This window comes from Globicephala melas, chromosome 11 (genome assembly GCF_963455315.2).
Source record: "Globicephala melas chromosome 11, mGloMel1.2, whole genome shotgun sequence".
NCBI classification, from domain to species: domain Eukaryota; kingdom Metazoa; phylum Chordata; class Mammalia; order Artiodactyla; family Delphinidae; genus Globicephala; species Globicephala melas.
This window is the reverse complement of record NC_083324.2, coordinates 70,585,268-70,605,845: the sequence shown is the minus strand read 5'-3', so window position 1 is coordinate 70,605,845 and position 20,578 is coordinate 70,585,268. Positions and strand designations below refer to the sequence as shown.

General features: G+C 46.8%; 1 protein-coding gene across 11 annotated transcripts in view; it reads left to right on the top strand.

The window, feature by feature from the left end:
- TRERF1 (transcriptional regulating factor 1) overlaps positions 1 to 20,578 on the top strand; it is a 204,984-nt gene that overhangs the window by 139,153 nt on the left and 45,253 nt on the right. The window lies entirely within an intron of this gene.

Here is a 20,578-nt window from a genome sequence, read left to right as displayed (position 1 = left end):
GCAACGAATTGTTAGAAAATTCTTCCTAATATTGAGAAATTCTTCCTCTCTGAAATTTCTATCTTCTCTCCTCTGCTCTGCCACATGGACCCACAAAGACTGGGCTTTCAAAGACTCTTCCACATGACCCTCTCTTTGGATTTGGAGATGGCTGTCGTGACTCTGATTTTCTTTTTTGTATAAATTCTCCCTGGAGACTGGCACCACTCACCTTGTCCTCTTGTCCCGTCCGTGTTAGAAAGGGCTTCATCACCTCCAGTGTTGGTCCTCAGTGCTCACTCAGCCGGTACCATCCTCAACAGAGAATCCTTCGTTCGCCACTCATTCTTCAGGACATATTAAGAGACCCCTTTGTGACAGTCACTGTACTAGACTCTGGAGATACCTCAGTGAACAAGAAAGACAGGGTCTTTTTCTTTTTTAAGATAAAGTAGGTATGGATCCTTGGAGAGAGTTTGAAATAAGCATTGAACCATTTCTGTGTGCTCCTTTTAAATATTTTATCTTTTCAACTTTTTTCTTAAATGTTTTATGAGTGCTGGAAAAAGCGTGTACTCTCTAATTATTAGATATATAGTAGTTTTTTATATATGATCATTAAAATAAGCTAGTTCATTGTGCTGTTCAAATCATCTGTAATATGTCCTTGTCTGTTTTTGTCTGACTAATCTTCTCAATAACACATTATTGAGAGACATGTTAAAAATCTCCCATTGGATTTGTCCATTTCTCCTTGTAGTGCCCAAAATTTTGCTCATGTATAAAATTTTGTATATTTTAAGGCAATGCTGTTTGGTTAGAACAGGTGTATCTTACTGATGAATTGGGATTCATTTCAACCATGTTTATATTTGTTTTTTTTCTGCTCCTTCTTTTTGGTTGAGATGTTTTTCCCTCCTCATTCCATCTTCTGTCTTCTTATTTGGAAGTTATGTGCTCTGTATCTGTTCTTTCAAATGTTTAGCCCATCTATTTTAACAGGCATACTTAACAAAGTCTAAAATTAATCAGTGTCTTTACCTGCCTCCCCCAAAACACAAGAACCATAAACTGGTTTAATTCTAACCACTACCTCTCCCAATTTATATACAATTGTTATCCTGTGTTTTCATCCTGTCCTGTTTTTTTCCCTACAATTTAGACATCATTGTTTTATATGATGTGTTTGTATCCACATTCTTATCCATATCTTTTCTCACCATTCTTTCATGAATTGGAGATCATTATCCTTCTGCCTAAAATAAACCCCTTTAGCATTATCCTTTAGTGAGAGTCTGTTGGTGGTAAACTTTCAAGTTGTTTTTGCTTTGGTTTGGTTTGGTTTTTGTTGGCTTGACACTATATTTTGCTCTCAATTTTGAAAGGTAGCTTTACTGGATATTTTCTCTTCGGTCACTGAAACCATTATTCCACTACCTCTGGCTCTGAATGTTGCTGTTGAGAAGTTGGCTGTTGGTCTTCCTTTATAAGTGACCTGGCATTTCACTCTAGTTACATTAAAGATGTTGCTGCTTTCTTTGGTGTTCTGCCACTTCTCTCTCATGTAGCTAGGTGTCAGTTTCTCTGTCTTTATTCAGTTCGGGTTTCATTGGGATTCCTAGAGCTAAAGATGAGTGTCTTTCAACAGTTCTGGAGGATTCTAACCCTTCATTCTTTGAATATTGACTCTTTCCCATTCTTTCTAATAGCTCCTTTTGGAATTCCAGTTAGACATATGGTGGACCTTCTCATTCTGTTCTCCGTATCTCGTAACCTCTATTCCATATTTCTCACCTCTTTGTCCCTCTGTGCTGAACTCTGAATAATTTCTTCCAACCTGTCTTCCATTTAATTTATTCTGTGTTTCAAATGCTGTTTAATCCATCCACTGAAATTTTTTCTTTTCAGCTTCTTCATTTATCATTTCTAGAAGTTCTGGTCCATTATTTTTTAAATCTGCTTGGTGATTTTCTCTTATTTCTTGCTTATATTTGCAAACTTCTTGATTTCTTTAACATATTGAAATTGCTATTTAGAAATAGTAGAATTTCATGTCTGGTAATTGAGAATCTGAAATCTTTGCAGGTCTGATTCTGCCGTCTGTTGCTTCTGCTGGCTAGTACTCATAATGCCTTGTTTCCTTGTTGTTGTTATTTTCTTTGAGCTGTTCATTTTCCTTAGAACTTTACCTTTGTGAACTATTTGAGGTATGGCTTGAAGTTAATTTTTCCAGAGACGTTTTGCATTAACTTCTGCTAGTTGTCTGGGAGCACTCCCAATCAAAAATCACTTTAAATTCATTTTCTACCCAAAGCTTTTCTGGCTACATAAGGAGCATGAATTCAAACTGCAAATCTGTGTGAGATCCAGCTTATGGGTTCAGATTTCTACGCAGCCCAAGGTCAGGTTTCCTCGTGGTCTCCTTTTGTGTTGGGGGTCTATTTCTCATTCATTGAGGGTGGAGCCTTTTGAAGTCCCAATTTTATGAAGGAACTAAGCTTTTTCTCCTGTTTCCTGAACGCTCTGCAGCTCTCATGGGAAACTTAGAATCTGTAGGGTTTGGCAGGAACCCTCAGGGCAAAAGCCAGGTTTGCTGCTAGCTTACATCCCAAAGTTCCTGCTTTTGGTTTTGTTTTTGGTCTTCGAAGAATCCTTCCATTTATACCAGTTCAGCAGTGTGTATACAGTCTTTTTATTTTAAATTTTAAACAGCATGTTAAGTTGTTTCAGTTGGGAAGGTCAAGTAGGGTATCTGATCTGCCATATTGCCAGAAGGTCTGTTTTCTTTCTTTTCTACCATAGCCCCATGGGGCAGGAATTACTATTCCTTGTTCACAGAAGAATGAACCAAGGCTCAGAAAGGACACGTAACTGACTGCAGTCACGGGGCTAGCAGGTGATGGACCGGCAAGGAGTATATCCCTCCCCTATCCCCTTTTCCCACCTTTGCTCTCCTCAGAATAACTTAACCAATTTTGGGGGGATTAGCTTTATGCTCACAGAGGATATAAGTTCCTACCAGAATAAATAAATAGTTGGGCAGCTTTGTAAAATTTGTTTATGAATCTATTGTTTATCTTCCTCGAGAGAGGAAATGGCTTCTGCATATTTTGTGGTTTGTTTCTCCCGTGGTCCCCAGCAACCTTCCTGCTTCATTCCCACTTGGCAAAGACCTCCTGGACCTGCAGCCAGATCCCATGTGCACCTCAAGGTTGAGGACAAGACCCCAACTTCCTCTTGTCCTCATGCTCTCTCTCCTTCTTCTCCCTTCCCTTGTGCCTCTTTTCTACACCCCCCAACCCCATCCTTCCTGCTGTTAGTTTTCCTGTCTCCTGTCTGTGTGCCTTTCATCAGAGGGGAGGCCACAGAGCACAGTGGTTAGATGTTTTGAGCTTGGGGGCAGGAGAAAGAGCTGAGTTTGAACCTAGCTCTGCCTCTCACTAGCTTCGTCTCTCTGAGCTTCCATTTCTTCATCTGCAACATGGGGACTACAGGCAAAGCTGTTCACGGTTGAAATGAGATGATGTATGTATGTAAAGCTTGTAACAGGAGCTTGGAGCATCACAAGCACCCAGTCCGTGGTACTCAACACCATCATGACTAAGAACAGACCCCTTCAAGACTCGCACCCTTGTTCAGTGATGCTCTCATGCTGGCAGAGCTGGTTTATGAAATGTGATGGAAATGGAGGCAGGAGTCTAGGGTCAATGTGGGATTCCCAGCCCCGCTGGGGTGTTCTTAAAAATAATCAAAGGGAAAGCAGAACACACTGGTCTGGCCAGTGTTTGCACAGGCTATAAACCATGGGTTCTAGAAATGTTCATCCCTAGAGATGGGGCATCTCAGCATCTCAGCCCTCCCTCCAGGCTGTTCCTTCTGTCTTAGAACCATGAGAGCTCTGGAACCTCATGACATCACTCGCTGGGGAGTTGTCCCTGTGGTGCCCACAGCCCGGTCAGTGGATGGCACACCGACTCTGCTGGACATGTGTCCAGAAGGGGCAGGATGGGTGGTCTCCACTGTCCATTTGACTTCCATTCTTAAAGCTGACATGACTGCTTATAAACACACACTCCCTGCTCATAAGTAAGTGACTTTATATTACACTCAGATTTGTGTCACTTCCTGATTTGATATCTATCAGGCAACAACTTTTTTAGCACCTGCTATTTGTAGTGACTCTGGGCTTTGTACAGTGGGCAAGTGTTATGAAAAATGCAGAGTTGCTATGACCCTAAAACTACTCTGAAAAAGTCTATTCATTTAAAAAGACTTTATGACCAAGAAATGCATAAAGGATAAAACTCCTTCACAAGATTAAGTGCCAGGTATTCAGAATAGGTTTCCAGGGGGGACAGCACTGTGCCTTCGAGTGCTCAGGGAAGACTTCCTGGGGAAGGCTAGGAAGAAGACTGGGGCTGGCCCCGTGGGGCAGGTAGGGTGAGGTGGCTGGAAAAGGAACCTTGTACATTGGGGGTGTCGAAGTGGTGTGAACTGAGGTTTAGAGATGGGCATTCTCTTGAGCTAGTGAGACCCAGTGCAGTGCTTCTAGCCCCACAGATGGCCTCTGTGGTGTCTCTTCGAGAGCCACCTCCACTAGCATATCAAGTGCCCTGACAAGTCCTGCAATCATGTTTGACTGTGCTTCCCCAGGTTTCCCAACTGTGTCTGGTCATGCATGGCCAGTGAACATGGTGGTCTTGAATGGATTTGCATTTGCCTTTTTATCTCCCTGCAAATGCTACCAACTCACTTTTGTAAAACAGGGATTGACAACTTTCTTTAAAAATTCAGGCTGTGGGGATCAAAAAATTATTTCCAAATAATTTTCAAAGACAAGTCAACCACTTGTCTTCCTTTTCCAAGTGTGGCTCTAATACTTAGAAGGGTGGGGTTTTGCAGGAGCCTCAAGATTGATGCTGCTGCACTAGGGAGGGAGCTGACTCCCAAGACGATGTCCACCGACATTCTCGACCTAGCTGAGGGGCCAGGCCCAACCTCACCCCATCCCCACCCTGCGTGCAAACCTCAAAGTCTATTAACGGCCTCTCTCCAGATAATGATTCATGCTTCCTGTCCCTCCTCCTTTCTAGTTACTCAGAGCTGTGAGCCAAGATTGATTACTTACACCATCCAACTGGCCTCGCCCACGGGGAGCTCAACTGGTAGATTAAATATTCTTCATGGGCGACACCCCAGGTTGAGTTCTCCTTGTCAGCTGAGTCCTGCGCAGTGAAACAAGGGGTTGTCCCAGATGCAGATGTGGAGATGGTTTGCAGAACTAGGGAGTCGGGACACATCATGTTCGGGAGTATGTGAGGAGTTTGGGGAGCTGGGGTTACTGTGAATAGAGAAACAAGGAGGTGCCCCGGGCACGGGACTCATATACTGCCATGGCCTCATAAAATCCAACAGAAATAGGTTCTAAGCTGAGTCTTTAGATGCTTCTCTGGAGACTGACTCTCTGTTCCTTCTTGCTGTTAGGTGGTCCTGTTTCTCAAACCATTTTCATAATCTTTATTACACTCGTCATATAGATTATTCTATTTTTAAAAAATTAAAACACTCTAACTGAGCTTAAGTCTGCCCTGATAACCTCCCCCACTCACTCAGTTCCTTTTCCAAAATACCGCAGAACCGAGACGGACATCCAGGTGTCCTGATTCCCAGTGTTCTTTCCCCCCAGGGGACCAGGGTCCTTAGGGCTCGGCTGTCAGTGGTGGAAAACCATACTGCCTCAGTATCCTGCCTCAAGGTTGCTGGGTGTCCCAGAGACAGGAAGGGTCTGGGAGGTTCACCCAGCTAAGCCCTTGCTGGTCAGAGCCAGAGGGACCTCCTTGCAGTCCGTCAGGTCCAGCCTCCTCATTCTGCAGATGCTGAGTCTGAGATGCAGGGAGAGGAAGTCATTTGCCCAACAAGGTCGCAGGGCCAGTCTCCTTTTCTGTTTGGCCCGGGTTATCTTTATATTGGGTTTGCATTTCCTGAATACGCAGCAACTGGGTAGGGGGTGGAGGGCAGGGGAAGTGGGCTTAGAAGAGCCCCGTCTGAGAATGTTTAAATTTCCTGTGAGTGTCCCATGAAGAGGGAGATAATCTATGTGCACATGATCCAGAGGAGAGGGGGAGGCTTGGTTTAGGTCCAGAAGATGGAGAGTGGAGGGGGAGAAGCAGGAGGGCAAGTGGGAGCAATTCAGAGATGTTTTTGTGACGTTTTTATAGGTGAGATAGAAATAAATAGAGGCTTGTTTCTTTGCATTTCCTTGTTGCCTTCTTGTTTGCGCTTTTGGAGAACACTCAAGTCACGTGGAGGCTCTTGTTTTAGTGGTGGTCCTTTGTGGTTCTGGGGGGTACCTCTGGCCGAGGACCGGAAACCTCTGCTCTTGTCTCCCTCAGGTTGGCTTCTTCCTGGCACATGTGGTCCTTTGGAAATCTCTTCCCCCCTCAGAGCGTCCATAGCTTAGCTCAAAATGGGAGTACAGCCTCCTGCTGGGCTGCCTCACAGAAAGACAGTGGGTATGAGGGTGCCCCCCACATGTTAAGGGTTGGCTTCATCTTCTCCCTAACTTCTGGGAGGCTGGCACGGACACTGAGTGGTTCGGAGCTTCCACCAGGAAGGGTCTCGTTTGCCCGTCAGATCAGGCGGCAGATGTGGGCACCAAGGCCGCCCCAGGCTTGCCTTGGTACAGCCTTGCCAGACAGTGTGCCCCACGTTCCTTAAAGGGGGCCGTTGTTTAAGCAGGCCAGGAGGCTGTAACTGAAAGTAAGGAAACGGCAGATATAGACAGAGTTACTGCCAATTTCCTGGAGTCTGGGAGCTGGGGGCCCCCTTGCAACAGGAAGGGAAGTAGATTATTTCCTTATCTGGTATCATGGAGGGAATGAAATGTCTCTTTCCGGGTAACTGGGGCAGCACCTTTCAACTTCTCGCTTTAATCATAACCACAAATATTCCTAACCTTTAGGTGGCCACTCAAGAATTACATCTCTTTCCCTCTCCTGGGGTCTTGAGCAGCTTGAGAGCCAGACCCCAGAGAGCAGAACACCCCCTTCATTACCAGTAACCACACTAGAGAGCTTGGCCTGACTCATGGCCACACTGAGTCCCTCTTAGGCACCTCCAAGTCTCACTGACCCATGGAGATCCACAGGCCTCTCTCGCAGGGACCCACCTGCCCCAGAAAGCAGATCTGCCCCATGAGCATGTCACATGGGCATCTGTATCCTCCTGCTTCTTCCTCTGCCTGGTGAACAGTATGCTAAACGCACATCAGCCTTTCCACGGTGACGCTGGATCTTTAGGGATAAAGGAGAATGTCCTCTGATGCAGTGGTGCTTTCAAGAGGGTGTCAAGGAGGGCCCACACGACTGTGGGTTTTCTCTCTTCCTTCCTGTGTCCACTTCTAGCCATTTCTGCCCCTGAGCACCGTGCTGCTCACTGAAACAAAGGGAGGGCTGAAGGTTGCCCAGGAAACAAATAACCAAATGTATTCAATCATGACTGAGTCATTGAGCCTTGATGTCAACTGTACTCAAGTCAAAACAAACCAACAGAAACCCCACCCAGGCGGTGAGACTTTGTGGGTTCTCCCTGGACACCACGCATGTCCTGAACATTCTCCTGTTTAATCTTCACCAAAAACCTGGAATAATTAGGTGTTGTTATTCCTCTTTGACAGATGTCAATACTTAGGCTCCAAAAAACCCAAAAAAGATTAGCTCAGCCTGCCCGGTTCTCACTTTGCCGGTGGAACATTATGATTTGAACTCTGGTCTTCTGACTCCAGAGCCCAGTACTTTGGGTGTTTCTGTGAGGAAAACGCTTGCCACATAATCCATGTGTTTCTCTCCAGTGAGAAAAGTTCCTGATGAGTTCAAGAAAAAAAAATTTCCAGAGAGCTGAAGCTAGCCCTTTAAACCTGGAAAGAGAAAGGGTTTTTGGTATAAAGTGCATCAGATTCTTTCTCAGACTTCCAAGTTCACGGCTATATGCTAGAGGGTTGGAGGCTGCCTGCAGCTGATGGCCAGGACGTGTCTATACCAGGATATAAGCCAGCTCTCCTTGACCCTTCAGAACGTGGAGAGCGCTGCAGGGGTCCAACTAGGGGGAAGTAGCTTCATGCTACTCAGATCTGCTATGGGTGAATGAAGGACACCGCACGGTATCAGAGAAGCCTCATCCTGGCATCAGAGGGCTGGAGGTTTAACCCTTCGTCACAATTGTGTGGGCTTGAGTGCATCGTCCCCTGCATGTGAATTTCCTCATCTTTCAAATGGAGAAAACAGTTCTGACCTCACCGGCTTGTTGTGGGGACAGAGTAAGATAGTGGGTGTCGGTGCTTTGTCCAGTGCTTTCCAGAATGTTACTGTTGGCCATGAGAACAAGCACCCCCTCCCATGAACTCCTCAATGTCCCTACCAGAGACTCCACGTGGGCCAGAGGATTCGTGGCTGTGGCCCCGGGGGACGGGTCTGCTGTGAGCTCCACTGACGTCAGGCAGACACACCCACGGCCGCCAGGGCGGGTCACTCTCCATGTCAGCACTGACCTCCTCGTGCCAGGGCTGTTGGAGAAAAGGAGCCATGAGCTTCTCACTCTTCTGCTCGGGAAAAGGAAAGAGAACAAAAAGAAAGGGAGAAAAAAAGAAAAATTGATTTTCTTTAACCTGTGGCTTTTTTTCCCTTTCTCCCCTCCTTGTTATGAGTGGGATTGCCACTTAACTTTTTTATAATTAAAAAAAAAAAGGTGTTCTGGGTGAGGGAACGTAATATTCAGACATGTTGAGCTGACAGCTGATGGGCGTGTTGTCAATACATCATCACCACAAATCATGTGGCAAGGGTTGGTGGGGAGGAGCTTTGTGTGTACGTGTGTGCGCGCGCACACACTTGAATGATTTTAAGTGTTTGGGGAAGGTCCCATGACCCCTATGGAAAGCAGCTCCTGTGGAAGGTTAGCCAGGGAGATGGTCAGCCCTTAGGGTAGGAATGGGAAGTGGGCTTCCATTGTGAATTGAGTGGGGGGGGTCTTCTCCATGTGAGCCTGTGGAAGCAAAAGGTCTCCCCTTCCTCTCTCTTTCTCTCCCTCTTTTGTGTCCTTAGCACCCAGTGGGTGCCCTGTATTATGCTGACCGCAGTAGAGAGTTGATGAGGCACTCCTTGGAAGAGGTCTCAGTTTGATGGTGGATGCGGATAAAGCAGCTGGGACCAGTGCTCTAAGGGGTGTAATAAAGACACGCAGCCTGAGTCCTGCCATTCTCACTTGCCCTCCAGGCATTCTTCCTCTCATCCCTGCCTTCACTTACTGCCCGTGTCAGGGGACTCACCAACCTCTCTTGAGCCTTGGAGCCCTCGGTCCAGCTGCCTCTGTGACAGCTCCAGTGAAACAGCTTTCGTGGTGCTCCGTCTTCACAGATGTGAATCTAGGCATCATCTTGACACTCCTCCCTCCCACACCCCCCTGGCCGTCTCATCACTAAGTCCTATCAGCTTCACCCCCACATGCCCCTCCATCACCACCCACATCCAAGCTGCCTGGCCTGGACCATCGCTAAGTCGAGTCCCGCTCCCCATATCCTCACTCACCCTCCTCCAGTCTGTTCTGACCAGGGGTCCACAAACTATGGTCCATGGGCCAAACCCAGCCACTGCCTGATTTTGTAGAGCCCATGAGCTAAACATGGCTTGTGCATGTAAACATTTGATGATACGCGGCACTGACTTTGAACCCAATTAAGCAAAATGTTATCCCTCTAAAAAATAAGTCCATTCTTCTCATTAGTAGATCTATTTACATTAAATTGTACTCGATTACTATTATATTTTGAGTTGCCTTAAAAAGTTTGCAGAAATTTGTTTTTTCTCTTACTCTGTAAGCGTCTACATCATAGCCTCGATTTTGCTTCCTGGCTGTGAACCCTGCAATATATACTTTCTGGCCCTTTACAGAAAACGTTTGCTGACCTCTGGTCTATCCTGTGGCCTTTTCAAAATGGAAATCTGATCAGTCACACATGCTTGTACATGCACACACACATACATACATCATACATCACATACACACATCCAAACACTTGAATCATTCCCCATTGCTCTTGGTATAAAGATAAAACTCCTTACCTTCAAGAACCTGGGGTGGTCTGGCCCCTGCCCCCTCTCCATTTTCATTGCCATGCTCCTATCCTGGCCACTCTGGCCTTCTCTTAGTTCCTGTGTCCACCGTGTTCCCACCTGCCACAGGGCCTTTGCCTGTGTTATCCTTGAATTTATCTGGGAGGCAGCTTTCCACACTCTATTTTCCTTATTTAAGTGCTTCTCATCCTGCAGATTGCAGTATCACTGTGACTTCCACAGAGGATCCTTCCCTGACCTTTCTGCTGAGCCCTCTATTATAACCACTCATCGCAGTCATAGATTTGTCGTTGTCTGACACTCCCCCCACCCCAGACGGCAAGCCCCTGACACCACAAGAGCTGACACCATGTCATACAACCCCCTCGTGGTGTCCCCTGGTACATAGTGGGCACTCAGTAAATACCTCGTTACACTGAATGGCTGAGAATCAAGGAAGCCTTCATAAAAGATAAGTTTGAACAGGAACTAGTAGGTTGAGAAGATGGAGAATGGGAAAAAGGGGGTTTTAGGCAGAGGGACCAGTATTCTGGAGATTCTGTGTGGCTCCATGGGGGGGGGGGCGCTCAGAGTGTATATGGGTGAATGGTTGGGTAAATCATTGGAAAGGGAGGTGAGGCCAAATCATGAGGGGCTCCCTGTGCCAGCCTGAGCTCTTTGGATGCTTCTCCTGTGGGCAGAGGACACGTGGGTGGTTTGAAGCAGAAGGGTGGCGTGGACAGAGCTGCTGAGTGGACAGTAGACTGGAGGGGGCAGGACCAGCTATAAAGGGCTCTTCCATGGACCAGGCAGTGGGGATGAGAGGAGATGGTCAGGGAATGCTATAGAGGAGGCGGCAACAGGAATTGATAGCCTACTGCAAGTGGGGGAGGTGAGCTCTTGGGGGTCCCATGTTTCTCCAGTATTTAAGATGAGTGAAGAGAGAGGAGTTAGAGCACAGGTGGAGGGATGGACATTTGTTTGAGGGTCAGGAAGTGGAGGTGGTAAATACCTGTAGGCCCCCGGTGTTCTCTGTGAAGGAGATTAGAGTTATCTGCTGAGACAGACACTTTTTGGGTTCAAGTCATAGGCTTTGGCCTCTTCCCCCATTGGCACGCAGTGGGTTCTACATGCCCCCTAAACTGTTGGGGGGTTCAGCTCGGCCAGGAGCAGCTGGGGGCTCGGGCTGGCGGTTTCTATCCCAAACAGCTCCTCTGGGGGTTAAACAGGCACATAAAAGAGATCTTAGAGACCTGCCTTTCCTCATTCTTTTCCTAAAATGTGATGTCTAGATGTCAGCTTTGTCAGAAATCCTACCTTGAAGGCCTTTGGAAAAAAGAGTTCCACTCATGTCCGAAAATGTTCACCGAGGCCCTACACCACCCAGCTCTGCTCTGAGCACCATGGGGAATCCAGCTCTTGGCCCCCAGAGGGTCTGTGCCTGACCTGAAGACACATAACTAACACATGAAATGCACAGAGACGGAATTCCCTGGCGGTCCAGTGGTTAAGACTCAGCGCTTTCACTTCTTTGGGCCCGGGTTCTATCCCTCTTCGGGGAAGTAAGATCCCGCAAGCGATGCAACGCAACAACAACAACAAAAAAACAGAAATGCACAGAGAACAGTGCAGGAAGGTGTCATTCAGCGACATCATGACTTTTGTTTTCTTTTTTTTTTTAACATCTTTATTGGAGTATAATTGCTTTACGATGATGTGTTAGTTTCTGCTGTATAACAAAGTGAATTAGCTATACATATACATATATCCCTATATCTCTTCCCTCTTGCATCTCCCTCCCTCCCACCCTCCCTATCCCACCTCTCTAGGTTGTCACAAAGCACCGAGCTGATATCCCTGTGCTATGCGGCTGCTTCCTACTAGCTATCGATTTTACATTTGGTAGTGTATATATGTCCATGCCACTCTCTCACTTTGTCCCACCTTACCCTTCCCCGTCCCCATGTCCTCAAGTCCATTCTCTAGTAGGTCTGTGTCTTTATTCCCGTCCTGCCCCTAGGTTCTTCATAACAATTTTTTTTTTTTAGATTCCATATATATGTGTTAGCATACAATATTTGTTTTTCTCTTTCTGACTTACTTCACTCTGTATGACAGATTCTAGGTCCATCCACCTCACTACAAATAACTCAATTTCATTTCTTTTTATGGCTGAGTAATATTCCATTGTATATACGTGCCACATCTTTTTTTTTCTCACACACACACACACACACACACACTGTATTTTATTTTTACAAGAGATAAATAAACTGACACCAAGCATTGTAAATGGATGACCACAACAAAAGCAACAATGATTGCAGTTACCAAACACGAAACACACTCATACTATGTCATAATATTGACATTCAGTCCAGTAATCCTCCACTGTAACAGCTCCTTTACTTTGCAGCGAAAATTGATTTGTATACTTTTTGCCTCTGAGTCCTTGTGGGATTTTTTCTTTTTTTTACTTCAAACAGAAAGTCACAAAAATTATAATCATTCTCATCAGTTCCCTCAGTCCCATGTAATTAATTTTTTTTTCTTGATCTTTTGTTAGCACTTTTATGAATCCATCAGTTTTCCATTAGAGTTCTGAAAATGCTTATTCATTCAGTTCAGCAGTATAGTCAGTTACCAGAAACCTGTACTTGTCAGAGTCTTTTCCATGAATTCCTTGAAGATGAAACCCTTCAAAAGCATCAGAGTACACCCAGAACTGTCTGTGAATGACAAAAGACTTAAAAATGACCATGGTTAAAGATTTGAGGAAAGTTCATAATAATGCAATTGACAAGGAAATTTCCTTATTTCTGAGATATACATTTTAAAGTAATAACTAGAATTATGACTTATAACATTATACCAGAACATATAAGATTTTTAGAAATTTCATGTAGTGTCTGAAACATTTATGTTAACATATTTCCATACAGATAACCCAAAGAAAGTTCAGTATTAGTTGTTTTTTTAGTTTGTTCGTTTTTTTATACTGCAGGTTCTTATCAGTCATCAATTTTATACACATCAGTGTATACATGTCAATCCCAATCGCCCAATTCAGCACACCACCATCCCCACCCCACCACGGTTTCCCCCCCTTGGTGTCCATACGTTTGTTCTCTACATCTGTGTCTCAACTTCTGCCCTGCAAACCGGTTCATCTATACCATTATTCTAGGTTCCACATACATGCGTTAATATATGATATTTGTTTTTCTCTTTCTGACTTGCTTCACTCTGTATGACAGTCTCTAGATCCATCCACGTCTCATCAAATGACTCAATTTCGTTCCTTTTTAGGGCTGAGTAATATTCCACTGTATGTATGTCCCACATCTTCTTTATCCATTCATCTGTCGAGGGACACCTAGGTTGCTTCCATGTCCTGGCTGTTGTAAACAGTGCTGCAATGAACATTGTGGTACATGACTCTTTTTGAATTATGGTTTTCTCTGGGTATATGCCCAGTAGTGGGATTGCTGGATCATATGGTAATTCTATTTGTAGTTTTTTAAGGAACCTCCATACTGTTCTCCATAGTGGCTGTATCAATTTACATTCCCACCAGCAGTGCAAGAGGGTTCCCTTTTCTCCACACCCTCTCCAGCATTTATTGTTTGTAGATTTTTTGACATCATGCTTTTTTGTAGTGTATTGAAGCTCCCAAGGCACATTCACATGCAGACACAGGAGTCTTTAACCAACTCCTACCTCACCACCTTCTCCCAGACACCCACACACATAGCACCCCCTGCCCCAAATGAGGTTGGGGGCTGAGTGAGCATCAGCTACGTTCCCAAACCTGCTTGTGCCCGTTGTCCTTGTTACTGTTAGATACATCAGTTCATTAGATGTGACCTGTGAATGCAAAAGAGAAAGAGAAGTTTGACAAACTTGTTGGCTGCATTCCATAAACACCGAGTGGGTCTGCTTTGAGTGACACGCTGCTCGTGGCACAGTGGAGAAGGGAGAGAGAGATGTAAAGGCAGAGGTATGAAGACAGTCCTGCTCCTAAAGAACTTAAAATCTAGCATTGGTTGAAAAATAGAACACCCAAGGTTCTGGTCTGGTTGAGGACTGGCCTGGAGGAGTGACGTTTCACACAAACAGAAGGATGCGTGTCTGGGCCTGCAGATCCTTCATCCAGGGCTTGGTCCTCACTTTCCCCGAGGCCCCCAGGCTCCAGGGGCCCCATGTCTGCCTGCTCACTTCAGCTGCTGGGGCCCCTGGTGGATGCATCACTTCGGCCCTCTGGTCTTATAGCAGCCGAGGGAGGCTTATTTGGCAAGAAATTGAGGCAGTGAGATGATGAGGGCCAATGACAAATGGGATATCTGTCTTGAGCGAGTCCAGACAGGCTTGGGGGCTTCCCAGGAGGGATATAAAGGATCACCAGAGGAGGGAGCAAACCCAGAAAAGGGCAAGACACCCTCTTGATTCCCTGAGGCTTCTCAGTAGCTGTTGGGTAGACGGAAGCCAAGCTCTGTGGCCCTCCCACCATCGCACGCAGAACTTCAACAGCGGGAATCTCAGGTGAATGTTCACTTCCAACTTTCTTCTGTAATAATACTTGAATTCCCAGAAGCATCTGTAAATTAAAGCAGGCATTCTTCCTCGATCTTGGCGCTTGCTATCATTTGGAACAAGACCTTCCTGACAAAACTGGTCTCGGCAGCTCCCATCGGCTTGTCTCCTGCAGGATGTTTTCCCAATTCAATCCCTGGGTCTGTTCACCCTTTGCTTCTCCTCCCTCAGCAACTTCCCACGGGCCCTGGGAGCTCGCTCAGGGTGCCCCTCTCATCTGATTGAGAAGGCCAGCCTCCCTCACTTGGCACTAGGACAAAGGAGACATCGCCAGGGGCAGCCAAGTCACTGAGTCAAACCTCAGTCCAGGGGCTCCAGGGCGACGGGGGATGTGAGGGGAGCTGTGAGGTCCTCTGTCTGGCTCCCTCAAGCAAACACTTGCTTAGCGTAGTGCCAGATGTGAGGCACGGGCTGGGTCCCAGAGATGAGCGAGAGGCACCTCCAGCTGCCCTTGGAGAGTTCACCCCCGCTGGGAAGGTGGGGGCAGGGTGAGGATGATCCGCCAGAACCTGGTCCACAGGGGCCTGGAGGAGGGAGTGACTCAAGACGTGCCGGTGGGAAGGCCTCCAGCCCCAGGCATCAGAGGTCCTCCTTTCTGGCTTGTTTCTTGACTCTCAGAATTCCCCCCAAAGTCTTAGAACCCTGAGCCAGAAGGGCCTTGGCATAGCCCCAGAATGGGGCTCTGTGTTGACAGGATGCCCAAGTGTGGCTCTGACGTCATAACCCGGGGTACCTCCCATCTGAACCGCAGACAGAAGAGCCGAGAGAGATTGACAGACAGCCGAGCACGAGAACCTTCATGCAGTTATTTCACACACAAGGGAGCATCACAGACTTTGTTACCCAGTGAACTGTGAGCTGCTTTCCAGAAAGAAGGGGCATTTGTTTTTTGTACAGTCTAATGTCTTCAAGGTCACAGACCGAAGCCAAGCCAGCTGCTGCATTTGGGAATCGATCCTCTAACCGCACAGCCTAGCTGGAATCCTGGGCAGCACTGGGGATGCGGTCCCAGGGCACAGTGCTGGCCACCCGGCTCCCATCCCCTGCAGAGGAAGCCAGTCTGTGCTGCTGACCTGCTGGAGGCCCTCCCGGCAGCTCAGCTCGGCCCAGGGCGCTGGGTGTGGGGCTTGAGTGATAGGAGCAGAGCCCTCCGGTGCTTGACTTGTGTTTTCTTAGGTTTATAATTTGCCCTGATGCTGGGGCTGGAGCCTCACGCCAGATCTACCCGCCAACCACCCCCTTCCCCTCCGTCTTTACCCCACACTCCCTGGGGCTGTGTCAGAGGGAAGCCTCCCAACCTCCCAGCCCTGCCCTGCCCTACCCTGCCCAGGAGAGCTGTAGGGAGGGTGATCCTTTCCTCGGTTGTAGTTCCAAGTGCTGATTCACAAGGTCTGAGCCTCAAGTCCTTGGGGGCAGGAGTGGAGGATCCTCCCTGCAACCCTGGCCCAAACCACTCCAGCTGGCCACCCCGCTGAGACCCTCCCTGAGGCCCCAGCGGCAAGGATTTGCCCACGGTGCCTCCTGAGTCCTGGCTGGTGTGACCTCGCCCCCCTGCCAGGCCTTCTTCCGCCTCCTCCTTGTGAAATGTCATGGATCTTTAGGAAGCCTGGCACCTGCCCCCCAAGACTATAGGCCTCAAGACACAGGTTTGCGGGTCTTCATCTCCCCTAGCAGAGTCCTGGCACAGTAGGTCCTCCTTGTGAGTTTGCAGGAAAGCATATAGAGGATAAGGTCGGGTAGAGATGCCAGTCTCTGGGCTTTGAGGCCAGGCGTCATGACCTAGTCAGATCTCCTGGCACAAAGTAGGTCTTCAGAATACGGTCACATTGCTCCTGAAATTCTCCTGGCAGCAACTCCGTAGGAGAAACTTGTGATTATGAAGTAGTCAGCGTTCGGGTCACCCAGGGACTCACGTGTGACTTCTTCAGGTGTCTCCGTTGTCCTCCCTTCTTTCCGCAGACCTCTTGCCAACCTCTGGCTACTCCCATATTCTTTTTTTTTTTTTTTTTTTTTCCCATATTCTTAATCTCCCCACCCAGACCTAGCCATTTGTCAAGGTGGGTGGTTTGAAAAACTGTATCCAGGAATATATCAATAGGGCCCACTCAGACCATTCCTCCAGGAAGCCACCCTAGACTCCTGAGTCCCCTACTTTTCTTCCTGTGTCCTCAGCATCGTTCACACTGCTCCATGCCAGCTAGGGCGGGAGGGAAGCGGGGTGTGGCAGTCACGGGGGGAAGACGATGTTATTAATTCCCTGGTAGAGGACTGCTGGCCCAGAGGAGAGAGCACTGACAGTGAGGGTCTGCACACCAGAAAGTGAAATAGCTCCCATCTCCATGTCCTGGTTCCTGGGGCTCGGAGGAAGCAATGGATGCTACAGGGTGCTACTGAAAGATGGAGAAATAAATGTCTCTTGGTGTCCAAAGGAAGCCTTGGGAATCCGCCCCGGGGCTGAGAGTCAGCGTGAGACCCGGGGCAGGGAGCAGTGGGGCGGGAAGGAACAAGGATGCGCCAGTCACTCTACATGGAGGATGATTTCGGCACTAATCTCTGGCATTGGCAGAACTGATCCACGGTAATTGGGTTACTGGATTATAAAACACCCACTGGCTTTATTTAGAAGACTAATCAGAAACATTTAGAACAACAACGTTGCTATAAAGGAGACCATGAACCATGAACCCATGTCTTGGAGAACTGCCCTTGGCTTCAGCCTCTTTTGGGGAGCAGAATCCCAGGAGAATCCAAGTTAAGCTCCTTTGACAGACCTGAGAGGAAGTCTTGACGAAAACCGAAGCCAAGTCACTTGGGGAATTGTGTATATAGTCTCTGAAGAATGGCCCAGTGTCAGAAAAAGGAAAATCTTTTTGGTTTTTTTTCCTCAAACAAGCAGTGGTGGTCTGGCGGGAGCAGGGTGTTAACCCTTCTGAATTATAAGCAAACAAGTCTTGCCGAGCCGTTGGCCAAAGTCAACTTCCTCTCTTCCCCCCACCCGTCTCTCTCTCTCTCTGGTTCAAAGGATGGTCCTTTTGGACAGATATCTTCCTTGCAGACTGTGCCCCGTCTCCTAGTGCCCGTGGGGGTGTGCGGGGAGGGGAGGGGAACTTTGATGCACTAGAACAGGGGTCAACATACTATGGCTGGGACCAAATCCAGCCCCCGACTGTCCTTATACAGCCTGTGAGCCCAGAAGGGTTTTTTACATCTTTAAGTGGTTAAAGAAAAATCAGACAAAGAACACTATTTCTTGACATGTGAAAATTATATAAAATTCAAATTTCAGTGTCCATAAGTAAAGTTGTATTAGGACACGACCACACCCATTCATTTATATATGGTTTATGGCTGCGTTCACGCTGCAACTGCAGAGTTATGACAGACATCGTATGGCCTGCAAAGCTGAAAATATTTACTAGCTAGCCCGCAAAGCTGAAAATATTTACTAGCTGGCCCTGTACAGAAAAGCCCCTTGCTAAAACATCTTTGTAGAGCCTTATTATTATGTACAGCATTCCATGAACCTGGCACTGTAGGGCCCTGTGAAAATAGTAAATTCTGGCCCTTTGTCCATGTCAGAAGCATGGAAATCTAGGGGTGAAGTGCTTTGGGTCTCATTTGTCTGGCTTGGCATTTCAGCTCAATGAGTGTTTATTGAGCAGCTACTGTGTCTCAATCAGTGGGGACCCAAGATGTGTAGGATGCTGTCCCTGCCTTGGAATGACTGGACAGACAGTGGGGAGATGGGCTCCGAAGCAGGTCGTTTGACTATAATGCTTCAGGGGGATCAGAGAGAGCATCTCAGATTCTGAGCAGACAATTTTTTTGTCGAACTGAATCCAGAATCCTGGAGCCTTGCTCTAATAAGGGAGGACTTGACCCAAGAAATGTGAAAGCGGTAGTTCTGTTAATTTGTTCATGAATGAAAAAGCTCCTGGTGCCAATTACCCAATGGGAAGTGTTGTACATAATGAGCAAAGCAGTTACCTTATTAGAAAAATAACAAAGACTTGAATCTTGAGTTGGTATTATAACAGTCCTGTGGGATTGACTAATCCACCGAGAAGAACAGTTTCCAGGTTTAAAATGATTTGTTTAAAACAGCCTTTTGACAAGATGCTGAACTGTGTGCTACTGCCTGTGTAAAGGGGGTAGGGGTGGGGGTGTGTACAAGCATTCTTGTATGAGCATAAAATATCTTTAGAATATAAAGGAACCTGAGTGACTGTCCCAGGAGGGGGGCTGGGTATCTGGGGACAAGACTGAGAGGAAGACTTTGGGCAGATACCTGTTTTAAAATTTTCACTCTAACTTTTCACTTTATTTTCAAGTATTTATTTAGGATGATTTCCAGCCTTTTGTCTGCTCTTTTATACCTTTTGAATTTTGAACGATGTGAATATAATACCTATTCAAAAAATACATAAATTTACTGTAAAATAAGTAGCACATGGTCTTGCTATTACCTTCGTACATCTTCCTAGGGAGGTCGTTTTTCCTCTCATTCAGTATATGATTCTTTCAGTATTGGTTTCTGTTGTACAACAAAGTGAATCAGCCATATGCATACATATATCCCCATATCCCCTCCCTGTTGAGCCTCCCTCCCACCCCTCTAGGTGGTCACAAAGCACCGAGCTGATCTCCCTGTGCTGTGCTGCTGCTTCCCACTAGCTGTTTTACATTCGGTGGTGGATATATATCGACGCCACTCTCACTTTGTCCCGGCGTCCCACTCCCCCGCCATGTCCTCAAGTCCGTTCTCTGTGGCAGGGCAGGAGTATATGACTCTTGACTGCCTACTACTGTGCGTCAGGTGCTGTTCTAGGTCCAGCAGTTACAGCTCTGGGCCTCAGCTTGTTCCTCTGAATGTGGGGAGTTGACCTCTTCAACTTGAGAGGGCATCAGACTCAACAGGAGGGCTCATTAAAACACAGACTGCTGGTCCCCACCCCCCAGATTCAGTGGGTTTAGGTGCGCCTCAAGAGTCAGCATTTGCAACAAGTTCCCAGGTGATGTTATATGCTGCTGGCCTGGGAACCACACTTTGGGAGCTCCCCTCTGACTTCCTAGGGTTCCCTACTTTCTAGGGTTCTTTATAAATAAACTACATTCCCAGTTCAGAAAATATGAACAAATAAAGAATAGATTCCTGTAACTCAGAACACAAAGGAATCTCTCTTACCCTGCAGTTTGGGAACACAACAAAGCAGACAGGTCAACAGAAGTAAAGTTATCTAGCTTCCATTCCCCCCACAGGGGCATGAGGGAGGAACGCAGAATCAGATCATCATCAGGGTTTGATGAGTTTCAACAAGTAATTCTTCCCGGGGGAAGTGACTTGGTGCAAAGCTTTCGAGGAAGGTTAAGTGGCGAGGTTTAAGCCAGGCAGCCTGGCCTCATACCCACAGGATAACACTACTGGACATCATTTTAAGGCCTCACAATTATCCCTGACCATACAAATTCAGCCTGATCATCAGTGAGTTCCTGACAAGGACATGGTCCCCAGCATGGACCCCTGCACCTGACTCCATGCCTTAGTGCATGCTGTTCCCTCAGCCGAAATACCCTTCCTGGTCCCCTCACCTCTGTAAACCCTATTTGTCCATCAGGATCCAGGTAAAATCAAACTATTCTTCATGAGAATTTAATATCTGCTCAGCCTACACTTAATATCTTTTTCTGTATATCAGTTCATTGGGACGCTTGATCATTATTTTTTTTTCATTTATTGATTCATTCATTCAACAATATTACCATTCCACCAACAAATTCTTATCAAAGGGCCTATCATATACTGGGAATTATGGTAGATTTGGAGAATTACGGTAGATTTGGAGAATAGAATCATAGGTCAAAACAGACTTGGTCCCTGCCCTAATGAGAGAAAGATCATT